At 42.2% G+C, this 15,801-nt stretch overlaps 1 protein-coding gene and 4 non-coding genes across 5 annotated transcripts in view; all 5 read left to right on the top strand.

Annotated features, from left to right (window-relative positions):
- Positions 1-15,801, top strand: part of LOC119162118 (uncharacterized) — a 231,908-nt gene that overhangs the window by 68,846 nt on the left and 147,261 nt on the right. The gene's annotated exons all lie outside the window — the stretch shown is intronic.
- On the top strand, positions 609-681 carry TRNAS-CGA (transfer RNA serine (anticodon CGA)). The gene has a single exon. It is a non-coding gene; the product is annotated as a tRNA-Ser (tRNA).
- Positions 6,561-6,633, top strand: TRNAS-CGA (transfer RNA serine (anticodon CGA)). The gene has a single exon. It is a non-coding gene; the product is annotated as a tRNA-Ser (tRNA).
- Positions 8,399-8,471, top strand: TRNAS-CGA (transfer RNA serine (anticodon CGA)). Its single transcript has one exon. It is a non-coding gene; the product is annotated as a tRNA-Ser (tRNA).
- Positions 14,350-14,422, top strand: TRNAS-CGA (transfer RNA serine (anticodon CGA)). The gene has a single exon. It is a non-coding gene; the product is annotated as a tRNA-Ser (tRNA).

The following is a 15,801-nucleotide window of genomic DNA, read 5'->3' as shown; positions in this document are numbered from 1 at the left end:
TGCCCGCTCATAATAAGTTCACCTCCTAGGTGAAACAAACATGCGAATAGGAGTGTTTTCACACTCGTTGTTTGGCTTATAGATGGCGCTGACTGTCACTCCTACTTCTAAATTCACATATAAACCCAAAAAAGTGGATGGAGGGAAGGCCGCGGTGATAGCTCAGTGGTTAGAGCATCGAACGCGTTATTCGAAGGTCGTAGGTTCGATTCCTGCTCACGGCTGGTTCTTTTTTCATCCACTTTTCTTTCTTCTTATTTACATTCCATTGGTTCTAATAACTTCATCTGTACATTCCTTGGCATTACTGTCTGTTAGATCTCATTAATATTGTGTTAAAACACGGAAATACGAGCCCTTAGGTATACACTTCTCTCCCTTATTTCACTGAACGAGGGTCTCGTACTGGCTGACTTGGTGTGTTTAGGTTGTATAAGAGGGACAATTAATCAGCTGCCCACTCATAATGAGTTCACGTGCTACATGACGCCAAACATGCACATAAGAGTGTTTTCACACTCGTCGTTTGGCTTATAGATGACGCTGACTGTCACTCCTACTTCTAAATTCACATATAAACCCAAACAAAAGTGGATAGAGGGTAGGCCGCCGTGGTAGCTCAGTGGTTAGAGCATCGAACGCGATATTCGAAGGTCGTAAGTTCGATTCCTGCTCACGGCTGGTTATTTTTTCATCCACTTTTCTATCTTTTTATTTACATTCCATTGGTTTTAATCACTTCCCCTGTACATTCCTTGTCATTACTGCCTGTTATATCTCATTATTATTGTGTTAAAACACGGAAATACGAGCCCTTAGGTATACACTTCTCTCCCTTATTTCACTGAACGAGGGTCTCGTACTGGCAGACTTGGTGTGTTTAGGTTGTATAAGAGGGACAATTAATCAGCTGCCCGCTCATAATAAGTTCACGTCCTAGGTGACGCCAAACATGCGAATAAGAGTGTTTTCACACTCGTTGTTTGGCTTATAGATGGCGCTGACTGTCACTCCTACTTCTAAATTTACATATAAACCCCAAACAGTGGATGGAGGGACGGCCGCTGTGAAAGCTCAGTGGTTAGAGCATCGAACGCGTTATTCGAAGGTCGTAGGTTCAATTCCTGCTCACAGCTGGTAATTTTTTCATCCACTTTTCTTTCTTCTTTCTTATTTACATTCCATTGGTTTTAATAACTTCCCCTGTACATTCCTTGGCATTACTGTCTGTTATATCTCATTAATAATGTGTTAAAACACGGAAATACGAACCATTAGGTATACACTTTTCTTCCTTATTTCACTGAATGGGGGTCTCGTACTGGCAGACTTGGTGTGTTTAAGTTGTATAAGAGGGACAATTAATCAGCGGCCCGCTCATAATAAGTTCACGTGCTACGTGACGCCAAACATGCGCATAAGAGTGTTTTCACACTCGTCGTTTGGCTTATAGATGGCGCTGACTGTCACTCCTACTTCTAAAATTCACATATAAACCAAAAAAAGTGGATAGGGGGAAGGCCGCCGTGGTAGCTCAGTGGTTAGAGCATCGAACGCGTTATTCGAAGGTCGTAGGTTCGATTCCCGCTCACGGCTGGTTATTTTTTCATCCAATTTTCTTTCTTCCTTTTTACATTGCATTGGTTCTAATAACTCTCCTGTACATTCCTTGGCATTACTGTCTGTTAGATCTCATTATTATTGTGTTAAAACAAGGAAAAACGAGCCCTTAGGTATACACTTCTTTTCCTTATTTTATTGAACGAGGGTCTCGTACTGGCAGACTTGGTGTGTTTAGGTTGTATAAGAGGGACAATTATTCAGCTGCCCGCTCATAATAAGTTCACCTCCTAGGTGAAACAAACATGCGAATAGGAGTGTTTTCACACTCGTTGTTTGGCTTATAGATGGCGCTGACTGTCACTCCTACTTCTAAATTCACATATAAACCCAAAAAAGTGGATGGAGGGAAGGCCGCGGTGATAGCTCAGTGGTTAGAGCATCGAACGCGTTATTCGAAGGTCGTAGGTTCGATTCCTGCTCACGGCTGGTTCTTTTTTCATCCACTTTTCTTTCTTCTTATTTACATTCCATTGGTTCTAATAACTTCATCTGTACATTCCTTGGCATTACTGTCTGTTAGATCTCATTAATATTGTGTTAAAACACGGAAATACGAGCCCTTAGGTATACACTTCTCTCCCTTATTTCACTGAACGAGGGTCTCGTACTGGCTGACTTGGTGTGTTTAGGTTGTATAAGAGGGACAATTAATCAGCTGCCCGCTCATAATAAGTTCACGTCCTAGGTGACGCCAAACATGCGAATAAGAGTGTTTTCACACTCGTTGTTTGGCTTATAGATGGCGCTGACTGTCACTCCTACTTCTAAATTTACATATAAACCCCAAACAGTGGATGGAGGGACGGCCGCTGTGATAGCTCAGTGATTAGAGCATCGAATGCGTTATTCGAAGGTCGTAGGTTCGATTCCTGCTCACAGCTGGTAATTTTTTCATCCACTTTTCTGTCTTCTTTCTTCGTATTTACATTCCATTGGTTCTAATAACTTCCCCTGTACATTCCTTGGCATTACTGTCGGTTATATCTCATTATTATTGTGTTAAAATACGGAAATACGAGCCCTTAGGTATACACTTCTCTCCCTTATTTCACTGAACGAGGGTCTCGTACTGGCAGACTTGGTGTGTTTAGGTTGTATAAGAGGGACAATTAATCAGCTGCCCGCTCATAATAAGTTCACGTCCTAGGTGACGCCAAACATGCGAATAAGAGTGTTTTCACACTCGTTGTTTGGCTTATAGATGGCGCTGACTGTCACTCCTACTTCTAAATTTACATATAAACCCCAAACAGTGGATGGAGGGACGGCTGCTGTGATAGCTCAGTGGTTAGAGCATCGAACGCGTTATTCGAAGGTCGTAGGTTCGATTCCTGCTCACAGCTGGTAATTTTTTCATCCACTTTTCTTTCTTCTTTCTTCTTATTTACATTCCATTGGTTTTAATAACTTCCCCTGTACATTCCTTGGCATTACTGTCTGTTATATCTCATTAATATTGTGTTAAAACACGGAAATACGAACCATTAGGTATACACTTCTGTTCCTTATTTCACTGAACGAGGGTCTCGTACTGGCAGACTTGGTGTGTTTAGGTTGTATAAGAGGGACAATTATTCAGCGGCCCGCTCATAATAAGTTCACGTGCTACGTGACGCCAAACATTCGCATAAGAGTGTTTTCACACTCGTCGTTTGGCTTATAGATGGCGCTGACTGTCACTCCTACTTCTAAAATTCACATATAAACCAAAAAAGTGGATAGGGGGAAGGCGGCCGTGGTACCTCAGTGGTTAGAGCATCGAACGCGTTATTCGAAGGTCGTAGGTTCGATTCCTGCTCACGGCTGGTTATTTTTTCATCCACTTTTCTTTCTTCCTATTTACATTGCATTGGTTCTAATAACTCTCCTGTACATTCCTTGGCATTACTGTCTGTTAGATCTCATTAATATTGTGTTAAAACACGGAAATACGAGCCCTTAGGTATACACTTCTCTCCCTTATTTCACTGAACGAGGGTCTCGTACTGGCTGACTTGGTGTGTTTAGGTTGTATAAGAGGGACAATTAATCAGCTGCCCGCTCATAATAAGTTCACGTGCTACGTGACGCCAAACATGCGAATAAGAGTGTTTTCACACTCGTTGTTTCGCTTATAGATGGCGCTGACTGTCACTCCTAATTCTAAATTTACATATAAACCCCAAACAGTGGATGGAGGAACGGCCGCTGTGATAGCTCAGTGATTAGGGCATCGAATGCGTTATTCGAAGGTGGTAGGTTCGATTCCTGCTCACAGCTGGTAATTTTTTCATCCACTTTTCTTTATTCTTTCTTCGTATTTACATTCCATAGGTTCTAATAACTTCCCCTGTACATTCCTTGGCATTACTGTCTGTTATACCTCATTAATATTGTGTTAAAACAAGGAAATACGAGCCCTTAGGTATACACTTCTCTCCCTTATTTCACTGAACGAGGGTCTCGTACTGGCTGACTTGGTGTGTTTAGGTTGTATAAGAGGGACAATTTATCAGCTGCCCGCTCATAATAAGTTCACGTGCTACGTGACGCCAAACATGCGCATAAGAGTGTTTTCACACTCGTCGTTTGGCTTATAGATGACGCTGACTGTCACTCCTACTTCTAAATTCACATATAAACCCAAACAAAAGTGGATAGGGGGAAGGCGGCCGTGGTACCTCAGTGGTTAGAGCATCGAACGCGTTATTCGAAGGTCGTAGGTTCGATTCCTGCTCACGGCTGGTTATTTTTTATCCACTTTTCTTTCTTCTTATTTACATTCAATTGGTTCTAATAACTTCCCCTGTACATTCATTGTCATTACTGTCTGTTATATCTCATTATTATTGTGTTAAAACACGGAAATACGAGCCCTTAGGTATACACTTCTCTCCCTTATTTCACTGAACGAGGGTCTCGTACTGGCAGACTTGGTGTGTTTAGGTTGTATAAGAGGGACAATTAATCAGCTGCCCGCTCATAATAAGTTCACGTCCTAGGTGACGCCAAACATGCGAATAAGAGTGTTTTCACACTCGTTGTTTGGCTTATAGATGGCGCTGACTGTCACTCCTACTTCTAAATTCACATATAAACCCAAAAAAGTGGATGGAGGGAAGGCCGCGGTGATAGCTCAGTGGTTAGAGCATCGAACGCGTTATTCGAAGGTCGTAGGTTCGATTCCTGCTCACGGCTGGTTCTTTTTTCATCCACTTTTCTTTCTTTTTTTTACATTCTATTGGTTCTAATAACTTCATCTGTACATTCCTTGGCATTCCTGTCTGTTAGATCTCATTAATATTGTGTTAAAACACGGAAATACGAGCCCTTAGGTATACACTTCTCTCCCTTATTTCACTGAACGAGGGTCTCGTACTGGCTGACTTGGTGTGTTTAGGTTGTATAAGAGGGACAATTAATCAGCTGCCCGCTCATAATAAGTTCACGTGCTACGTGACGCCAAACATGCGAATAAGAGTGTTTTCACACTCGTTGTTTCGCTTATAGATGGCGCTGACTGTCACTCCTACTTCCAAATTTACATATAAACCCCAAACAGTGGATGGAGGGACGGCCGCTGTGATAGCTCAGTGATTAGAGCATCGAATGCGTTATTCGAAGGTCGTAGGTTCGATTCCTGCTCACAGCTGGTAATTTTTTCATCCACTTTTCTTTCTTGTTTCTTCGTATTTACATTCCATTGGTTCTAATAACTTCCCCTGTACATTCCTTGGCATTCCTGTCTGTTATATATCATTATTATTGTGTTAAAACACGGAAATACGAGCCCTTAGGTATACACTTCTCTCCCTTATTTCACTGAATGAGGGTCTCGTACTGGCAGACTTGGTGTGTTTAGGTTGTATAAGAGGGACAACTAATCAGCTGCCCGCTCATAATAAGTTCACGTCCTAGGTGACGCCAAACATGCGAATAAGAGTGTTTTCACACTCGTTGTTTGGCTTATAGATGGCGCTGCTGACTGTCACTCCTACTTCTAAATTCACATATAAACCCCAAACAGTGGATAGAACGGCCGCTGTGACAGCTCAGTGGTTCGAGCATCGAACGCGATATTCGAAGGTCGTAGGTTCAATTCCTGCTCACGGCTGGTTATTTTTTCATCCACTTTTCTTTTTTCTTTCTTCTTATTTACATTCCATTGGTTCTAATAAATTCCCCTGTACATTCCTTGGCATTACTGTCTGTTATATCTCATTATTTGTGTTAAAACACGGAAATACGAGCCCTTAGGTATACGCTTCTCTCCCTTATTTCACTGAACGAGGGTCTCGTACTGGCAGACTTGGTGTGTTTAGGTTGTATAAGAGGGACAATTAATCAGCGGCCCGCTCATAATAAGTTCACATGCTACGTGATGCCAAACATGCGCATAAGGGTGTTTTCACACTCGTCGTTTGGCTTATAGATGGCGCTGACTGTCACTCCTACTTCTAAAATTCACATATAAACCAAAAAAAGTGGATAGGGGGAAGGCTGCCGTGGTAGCTCAGTGGTTAGAGCATCGAACGCGTTATTCGAAGGTCGTAGGTTCGATTCCTGCTCACGGCTGGTTATTTTTTCATCCACTTTTCTTTCTTCCTATTTACATTGCATTGGTTCTAATAACTCTCCTGTACATTCCTTGGCATTACTGTCTGTTAGATCTCATTATTATTGTGTTAAAACAAGGAAAAACGAGCCCTTAGGTATACACTTCTTTTCCTTATTTTATTGAACGAGGGTCTCGTACTGGCAGACTTGGTGTGTTTAGGTTGTATAAGAGGGACAATTTATCAGCAGCCCGCTCATAATAAGTTCACGTGCTACGTGACGCCAAACATGCGCATAAGAGTGTTTTCACACTCGTCGTTTGGCTTATAGATGACGCTGACTGTCACTCCTACTTCTAAATTCACATATAAACCCAAACAAAAGTGGATAGAGGGTAGGCCGCTGTGGTAGCTCAGTGGTTCGAGCATCGAACGCGATATTCGAAGGTCGTAGGTTCGATTCCTGCTCACGGCTGGTTATTTTTTCATCCACTTTTCTTTTTTCTTTCTTCTTATTTACATTCCATTGGTTCTAATAAATTCCCCTGTACATTCCTTGGCATTACTGTCTGTTATATCTCATTATTTGTGTTAAAACACGGAAATACGAGCCCTTAGGTATACGCTTCTCTCCCTTATTTCACTGAACGAGGGTCTCGTACTGGCAGACTTGGTGTGTTTAGGTTGTATAAGAGGGACAATTAATCAGCGGCCCGCTCATAATAAGTTCACGTGCTACGTGACGCCAAACATGCGCATAAGGGTGTTTTCACACTCGTCGTTTGGCTTATAGATGGCGCTGACTGTCACTCCTACTTCTAAAATTCACATATAAACCCCAAACAGTGGATGGAGGGACGGCCGCTGTGATAGCTCAGTGATTAGAGCATCGAATGCGTTATTCGAAGGTCGTAGGTTTGATTCCTGTTCACAGCTGGTAATTTTTCATCCACTTTTCTTTCTTCTTTCTTCGTATTTACATTCCATTGGTTCTAATAACTTCCCCTGTACATTCCTTGGCATTACTGTCTGTTATATCTCATTATTATTGTGTTAAAACACGGAAATACGAGCCCTTAGGTATACACTTCTCTCCCTTATTTCACTGAACGAGGGTCTCGTACTGGCAGACTTGGTGTGTTTAGTTTGTATAAGAGGGACAATTAATCAGCTGCCCGCTCATAATAAGTTCACGTCCTAGGTGACGCCAAACATGCGAATAAGAGTGTTTTCACACTCGTTGTTTGGCTTATAGATGGCGCTGACTGCCACTCCTACTTCTAAATTCACATATAAACCCCAAACAGTGGATAGAAAGGCCGCTGTGACAGCTCAGTGGTTAGAGCATCGAACGCGTTATTCGAAGGTCGTAGGTTCGATTCCTGCTCACAGCTGGTAATTTTTTCATCCACTTTTCTTTCTTCTTTCTTCTTATTTACATTCCATTGGTTTTAATAACTTCCCCTGTACATTCCTTGGCATTACTGTCTGTTATATCTCATTAATATTGTGTTAAAACACGGAAATACGAACCATTAGGTATACACTTCTCTTCCTTATTTCACTGAACGAGGGTCTCGTACTGGCAGACTTGGTGTGTTTAGGTTGTATAAGAGGGGCAATTAATCAGCGGCCCGCTCATAATAAGTTCATGTGCTACGTGACGCCAAACATGCGCATAAGAGTGTTTTCACACTCGTCGTTTGGCTTATAGATGGCGCTGACTGTCACTCCTACTTCTAAAATTCACATATAAACCAAAAAAAGTGGATAGGGGGAAGGCCGCCGTGGTAGCTCAGTGGTTAGAGCATCGAACGCGTTATTCGAAGGTCGTAGGTTCGATTCCTGCTCACGGCTGGTTATTTTTTATCCACTTTTCTTTCTTCTTATTTACATTCAATTGGTTCTAATAACTTCCCCTGTACATTCCTTGTCATTACTGCCTGTTATATCTCATTATTATTGTGTTAAAACACGGAAATACGAGCCCTTAGGTATACACTTCTCTCCCTTATTTCATTGAACGAGGGTCTCGTACTGGCTGACTTGGTGTGTTTAGGTTGTATAAAAGGGACAATTTATCAGCTGCCCGCTCATAACCATTTCACGTGCTACGTGACGCCAAACATGCGCATAAGAGTGTTTTCACACTCGTCGTTTGGCTTATAGATGACGCTGACTGTCACTCCTACTTCTAAATTCACATATAAACCCAAACAAAAGTGGATAGAGGGTAGGCCGCCGTGGTAGCTCAGTGGTTAGAGCATCGAACGCGATATTCGAAGGTCGTAAGTTCGATTCCTGCTCACGGCTGGTTATTTTTTCATCCACTTTTCTATCTTTTTATTTACATTCCATTGGTTCTAATCACTTCCCCTGTACATTCCTTGTCATTACTGTCTGTTATATCTCATTATTATTGTGTTAAAACACGGAAATACGAGCCCTTAGGTATACACTTCTCTCCCTTATTTCACTGAACGAGGGTCTCGTACTGGCAGACTTGGTGTGTTTAGGTTGTATAAGAGGGACAATTAATCAGCTGCCCGCTCATAATAAGTTCACGTCGTGGTGACGCCAAACATGCGAATAAGAGTGTTTTCACACTCGTTGTTTGGCTTATAGATGGCGCTGACTGTCACTCCTACTTCTAAATTTACATATAAACCCCAAACAGTGGATGGAGGGACGGCCGCTGTGATAGCTCAGTGATTAGAGCATCGAATGCGTTATTCGAAGGTCGTAGGTTCGATTCCTGCTCACAGCTGGTAATTTTTTCATCCACTTTTCTGTCTTCTTTCTTCGTATTTACATTCCATTGGTTCTAATAACTTCCCCTGTACATTCCTTGGCATTACTGTCTGTTATATCTCATTATTATTGTGTTAAAATACGGAAATACGAGCCCTTAGGTATACACTTCTCTCCCTTATTTCACTGAACGAGGGTCTCGTACTGGCAGACTTGGTGTGTTTAGGTTGTATAAGAGGGACAATTAATCAGCTGCCCGCTCATAATAAGTTCACGTCCTAGGTGACGCCAAACATGCGAATAAGAGTGTTTTCACACTCGTTGTTTGGCTTATAGATGGCGCTGACTGTCACTCCTACTTCTAAATTTACATATAAACCCCAAACAGTGGATGGAGGGACGGCTGCTGTGATAGCTCAGTGGTTAGAGCATCGAACGCGTTATTCGAAGGTCGTAGGTTCGATTCCTGCTCACAGCTGGTAATTTTTTCATCCACTTTTCTTTCTTCTTTCTTCTTATTTACATTCCATTGGTTTTAATAACTTCCCCTGTACATTCCTTGGCATTACTGTCTGTTATATCTCATAATTATTGTGTTAAAACACGGAAATACGAACCATTAGGTATACACTTCTCTTCCTTATTTCACTGAACGAGGGTCTCGTAATGGCAGACTTGGTGTGTTTAGGTTGTATAAGAGGGACAATTATTCAGCGGCCCGCTCATAATAAGTTCACGTGCTACGTGACGCCAAACATGCGCATGAGAGTGTTTTCACACTCGTCGTTTGGCTTATAGATGGCGCTGACTGTCACTCCTACTTCTAAAATTCACATATAAACCAAAAAAAGTGGATAGGGGGAAGGCCGCCGTGGTACCTAAGTGGTTAGAGCATCGAACGCGTTATTCGAAGGTCGTAGGTTCGATTCCTGCTCACGGCTGGTTATTTTTTCATCCACTTTTCTTTCTTCCTATTTACAATGCATTGGTTCTAATAACTATCCTGTACATTCCTTGGCATTACTGTCTGTTAGATCTCATTAATATTGTGTTAAAACACGGAAATACGAGCCCTTAGGTATACACTTCTCTCCCTTATTTCACTGAACGAGGGTCTCGTACTGGCTGACTTGGTGTGTTTAGGTTGTATAAGAGGGACAATTAATCAGCTGCCCGCTCCTAATAAGTTCACGTGCTACGTGACGCCAAACATGCGAATAAGAGTGTTTTCACACTCGTTGTTTCGCTTATAGATGGCGCTGACTGTCACTCCTACTTCTAAATTTACATATAAACCCCAAACAGTGGATGGAGGGACGGCCGCTGTGATAGCTCAGTGATTAGGGCATCGAATGCGTTATTCGAAGGTGGTAGGTTCGATTCCTGCTCACAGCTGGTAATTTTTTCGTCCACTTTTCTTTATTCTTTCTTCGTATTTACATTCCATTGGTTCTAATAACTTCCCCTGTACATTCCTTGGCATTACTGTCTGTTATACCTCATTAATATTGTGTTAAAACACGGAAATACGAGCCCTTGAGTATACACTTCTCTCCCTTATTTCACTGAACGAGGGTCTCGTACTGGCTGACTTGGTGTGTTTAGGTTGTATAAGAGGGACAATTTATCAGCTGCCCGCTCATAATAAGTTCACGTGCTACGTGACGCCAAACATGCGCATAAGAGTGTTTTCACACTCGTCGTTTGGCTTATAGATGACGCTGACTGTCACTCCTACTTCTAAATTCACATATAAACCCAAACAAAAGTGGATAGAGGGTAGGCCGCTGTGACAGCTCAGTGGTTAGAGCATCGAACGCGTTATTCGAAGGTCGCAGGTTCGATTCCTGCTCACAGCTGGTAATTTTTTCATCCACTTTTCTTTCTTATTATTTACATTGCATTGGTTCTAATAACTCTCCTGTACATTCCTTGGCATTACTGTCTGTTAGATCTCATTATTATTGTGTTAAAACAAGGAAAAACGAGCCCTTAGGTATACACTTCTTTCCCTTATTTTATTGAACGAGGGTCTCGTACTGGCAGACTTGGTGTGTTTAGGTTGTATAAGAGGAACAATTTATCAGCTGCCCGCTCATAATAGGTTCACGTGCTACGTGACGCCAAACATGCGCATAAGAGTGTTTTCACACTCGTCGTTTGGCTTATAGATGACGCTGACTGTCACTCCTACTTCTAAATTCACATATAAACCCAAAAAAGTGGATGGAGGGAAGGCCGCGGTGATAGCTCAGTGGTTAGAGCATCGAACGCGTTATTCGAAGGTCGTAGGTTCGATTCCTGCTCACGGCTGGTTCTTTTTTCATCCACTTTTCTTTCTTCTTATTTACATTTCATTGGTTCTAATAACTTCATCTGTACATTCCTTGGCATTACTGTCTGTTAGATCTCATTAATAATGTGTTAAAACACGGAAATACGAGCCCTTAGGTATACACTTCTCTCCCTTATTTCACTGAACGAGGGTCTCGTACTGGCTGACTTGGTGTGTTTAGGTTGTATAAGAGGGACAATAATTCAGCTGTCCGCTCATAATAAGTTCACGTGCTACGTGACCCCAAACATGCGAATAAGAGTGTTTTCACACTCGTTGTTTCGCTTATAGATGGCGCTGACTGTCACTCCTACTTCTAAATTTACATATAAACCCCAAACAGTGGATGGAGGGACGGCCGCTGTGATAGCTCAGTGATTAGAGCATCGAATGCGTTATTCGAAGGTCGTAGGTTCGATTCCTGCTCACAGCTGGTAATTTTTTCATCCACTTTTCTTTCTTCTTTCTTCGTATTTACATTCCATTGGTTCTAATAACTTCCCCTGTACATTCCTTGGCATTACTGTCTGTTATATCTCATTATTTGTGTTAAAACACGGAAATACGAGCCCTTAGGTATACGCTTCTCTCCCTTATTTCACTGAACGAGGGTCTCGTACTGGCAGACTTGGTGTGTTTAGGTTGTATAAGAGGGACAATTAATCAGCGGCCCGCTCATAATAAGTTCACGTGCTACGTGACGCCAAACATGCGCATAAGGGTGTTTTCACACTCGTCGTTTGGCTTATAGATGGCGCTGACTGTCACTCCTACTTCTAAAATTCACATATAAACCAAAAAAAGTGGATAGGGGGAAGGCCGCCGTGGTAGCTCAGTGGCTAGAGCATCGAACGCGTTATTCGAAGGTCGTAGGTTCGATTCCTGCTCACGGCTGGTTATTTTTTATCCACTTTTCTTTCTTCTTATTTACATTCAATTGGTTCTAATAACTTCCCCTGTACATTCATTGTCATTACTGTCTGTTATATCTCATTATTATTGTGTTAAAACACGGAAATACGAGCCCTTAGGTATACACTTCTCTCCCTTATTTCACTGAACGAGGGTCTCGTACTGGCAGACTTGGTGTGTTTAGGTTGTATAAGAGGGACAATTAATCAGCTGCCCGCTCATAATAAGTTCACGTCCTAGGTGACGCCAAACATGCGAATAAGAGTGTTTTCACACTCGTTGTTTGGCTTATAGATGGCGCTGACTGTCACTCCTACTTCTAAATTCACATATAAACCCAAAAAAGTGGATGGAGGGAAGGCCGCGGTGATAGCTCAGTGGTTAGAGCATCGAACGCGTTATTCGAAGGTCGTAGGTTCGATTCCTGCTCACGGCTGGTTCTTTTTTCATCCACTTTTCTTTCTTTTTTTTACATTCTATTGGTTCTGATAACTTCATCTGTACATTCCTTGGCATTCCTGTCTGTTAGATCTCATTAATATTGTGTTAAAACACGGAAATACGAGCCCTTAGGTATACACTTCTCTCCCTTATTTCACTGAACGAGGGTCTCGTACTGGCTGACTTGGTGTGTTTAGGTTGTATAAGAGGGACAATTAATCAGCTGCCCGCTCATAATAAGTTCACGTGCTACGTGACGCCAAACATGCGAATAAGAGTGTTTTCACACTCGTTGTTTCGCTTATAGATGGCGCTGACTGTCACTCCTACTTCCAAATTTACATATAAACCCCAAACAGTGGATGGAGGGACGGCCGCTGTGATAGCTCAGTGATTAGAGCATCGAATGCGTTATTCGAAGGTCGTAGGTTCGATTCCTGCTCACAGCTGGTAATTTTTTCATCCACTTTTCTTTCTTCTTTCTTCGTATTTACATTCCATTGGTTCTAATAACTTCCCCTGTACATTCCTTGGCATTCCTGTCTGTTATATATCATTATTATTGTGTTAAAACACGGAAATACGAGCCCTTAGGTATACACTTCTCTCCCTTATTTCACTGAATGAGGGTCTCGTACTGGCAGACTTGGTGTGTTTAGGTTGTATAAGAGGGACAACTAATCAGCTGCCCGCTCATAATAAGTTCACGTCCTAGGTGACGCCAAACATGCGAATAAGAGTGTTTTCACACTCGTTGTTTGGCTTATAGATGGCGCTGACTGTCACTCCTACTTCTAAATTCACATATAAACCCCAAACAGTGGATAGAACGGCCGCTGTGACAGCTCAGTGGTTCGAGCATCGAACGCGATATTCGAAGGTCGTAGGTTCGATTCCTGCTCACGGCTGGTTATTTTTTCATCCACTTTTCTTTTTTCTTTCTTCTTATTTACATTCCATTGGTTCTAATAAATTCCCCTGTACATTCCTTGGCATTACTGTCTGTTATATCTCATTATTTGTGTTAAAACACGGAAATACGAGCCCTTAGGTATACGCTTCTCTCCCTTATTTCACTGAACGAGGGTCTCGTACTGGCAGACTTGGTGTGTTTAGGTTGTATAAGAGGGACAATTAATCAGCGGCCCGCTCATAATAAGTTCACATGCTACGTGATGCCAAACATGCGCATAAGGGTGTTTTCACACTCGTCGTTTGGCTTATAGATGGCGCTGACTGTCACTCCTACTTCTAAAATTCACATATAAACCAAAAAAAGTGGATAGGGGGAAGGCTGCCGTGGTAGCTCAGTGGTTAGAGCATCGAACGCGTTATTCGAAGGTCGTAGGTTCGATTCCTGCTCACGGCTGGTTATTTTTTCATCCACTTTTCTTTCTTCTTATTTACATTGCATTGGTTCTAATAACTCTCCTGTACATTCCTTGGCATTACTATCTGTTAGATCTCATTATTATTGTGTTAAAACAAGGAAAAACGAGCCCTTAGGTATACACTTCTTTTCCTTATTTTATTGAACGAGGGTCTCGTACTGGCAGACTTGGTGTGTTTAGGTTGTATAAGAGGGACAATTTATCAGCAGCCCGCTCATAATAAGTTCACGTGCTACGTGACGCCAAACATGCGCATAAGAGTGTTTTCACACTCGTCGTTTGGCTTATAGATGACGCTGACTGTCACTCCTACTTCTAAATTCACATATAAACCCAAACAAAAGTGGATAGAGGGTAGGCCGCTGTGGTAGCTCAGTGGTTCGAGCATCGAACGCGATATTCGAAGGTCGTAGGTTCGATTCCTGCTCACGGCTGGTTATTTTTTCATCCACTTTTCTTTTTTCTTTCTTCTTATTTACATTCCATTGGTTCTAATAAATTCCCCTGTACATTCCTTGGCATTACTGTCTGTTATATCTCATTATTTGTGTTAAAACACGGAAATACGAGCCCTTAGGTATACGCTTCTCTCCCTTATTTCACTGAACGAGGGTCTCGTACTGGCAGACTTGGTGTGTTTAGGTTGTATAAGAGGGACAATTAATCAGCGGCCCGCTCATAATAAGTTCACGTGCTACGTGACGCCAAACATGCGCATAAGGGTGTTTTCACACTCGTCGTTTGGCTTATAGATGGCGCTGACTGTCACTCCTACTTCTAAAATTCACATATAAACCCCAAACAGTGGATGGAGGGACGGCCGCTGTGATAGCTCAGTGATTAGAGCATCGAATGCGTTATTCGAAGGTCGTAGGTTTGATTCCTGTTCACAGCTGGTAATTTTTCATCCACTTTTCTTTCTTCTTTCTTCGTATTTACATTCCATTGGTTCTAATAACTTCCCCTGTACATTCCTTGGCATTACTGTCTGTTATATCTCATTATTATTGTGTTAAAACACGGAAATACGAGCCCTTAGGTATACACTTCTCTCCCTTATTTCACTGAACGAGGGTCTCGTACTGGCAGACTTGGTGTGTTTAGTTTGTATAAGAGGGACAATTAATCAGCTGCCCGCTCATAATAAGTTCACGTCCTAGGTGACGCCAAACATGCGAATAAGAGTGTTTTCACACTCGTTGTTTGGCTTATAGATGGCGCTGACTGCCACTCCTACTTCTAAATTCACATATAAACCCCAAACAGTGGATAGAAAGGCCGCTGTGACAGCTCAGTGGTTAGAGCATCGAACGCGTTATTCGAAGGTCGTAGGTTCGATTCCTGCTCACAGCTGGTAATTTTTTCATCCACTTTTCTTTCTTCTTTCTTCTTATTTACATTCCATTGGTTTTAATAACTTCCCCTGTACATTCCTTGGCATTACTGTCTGTTATATCTCATTAATATTGTGTTAAAACACGGAAATACGAACCATTAGGTATACACTTCTCTTCCTTATTTCACTGAACGAGGGTCTCGTACTGGCAGACTTGGTGTGTTTAGGTTGTATAAGAGGGGCAATTAATCAGCGGCCCGCTCATAATAAGTTCATGTGCTACGTGACGCCAAACATGCGCATAAGAGTGTTTTCACACTCGTCGTTTGGCTTATAGATGGCGCTGACTGTCACTCCTACTTCTAAAATTCACATATAAACCAAAAAAAGTGGATAGGGGGAAGGCCGCCGTGGTAGCTCAGTGGTTAGAGCATCGAACGCGTTATTCGAAGGTCGTAGGTTCGATTCCTGCTCACG

The sequence above is a fragment of the Rhipicephalus microplus genome, chromosome 3 (genome assembly GCF_043290135.1).
Source record: "Rhipicephalus microplus isolate Deutch F79 chromosome 3, USDA_Rmic, whole genome shotgun sequence".
Classification (NCBI taxonomy): domain Eukaryota; kingdom Metazoa; phylum Arthropoda; class Arachnida; order Ixodida; family Ixodidae; genus Rhipicephalus; species Rhipicephalus microplus.
The sequence above is the reverse complement of the archived record's forward strand: the minus strand, read 5'-3'. Positions and strand labels throughout refer to the sequence as shown.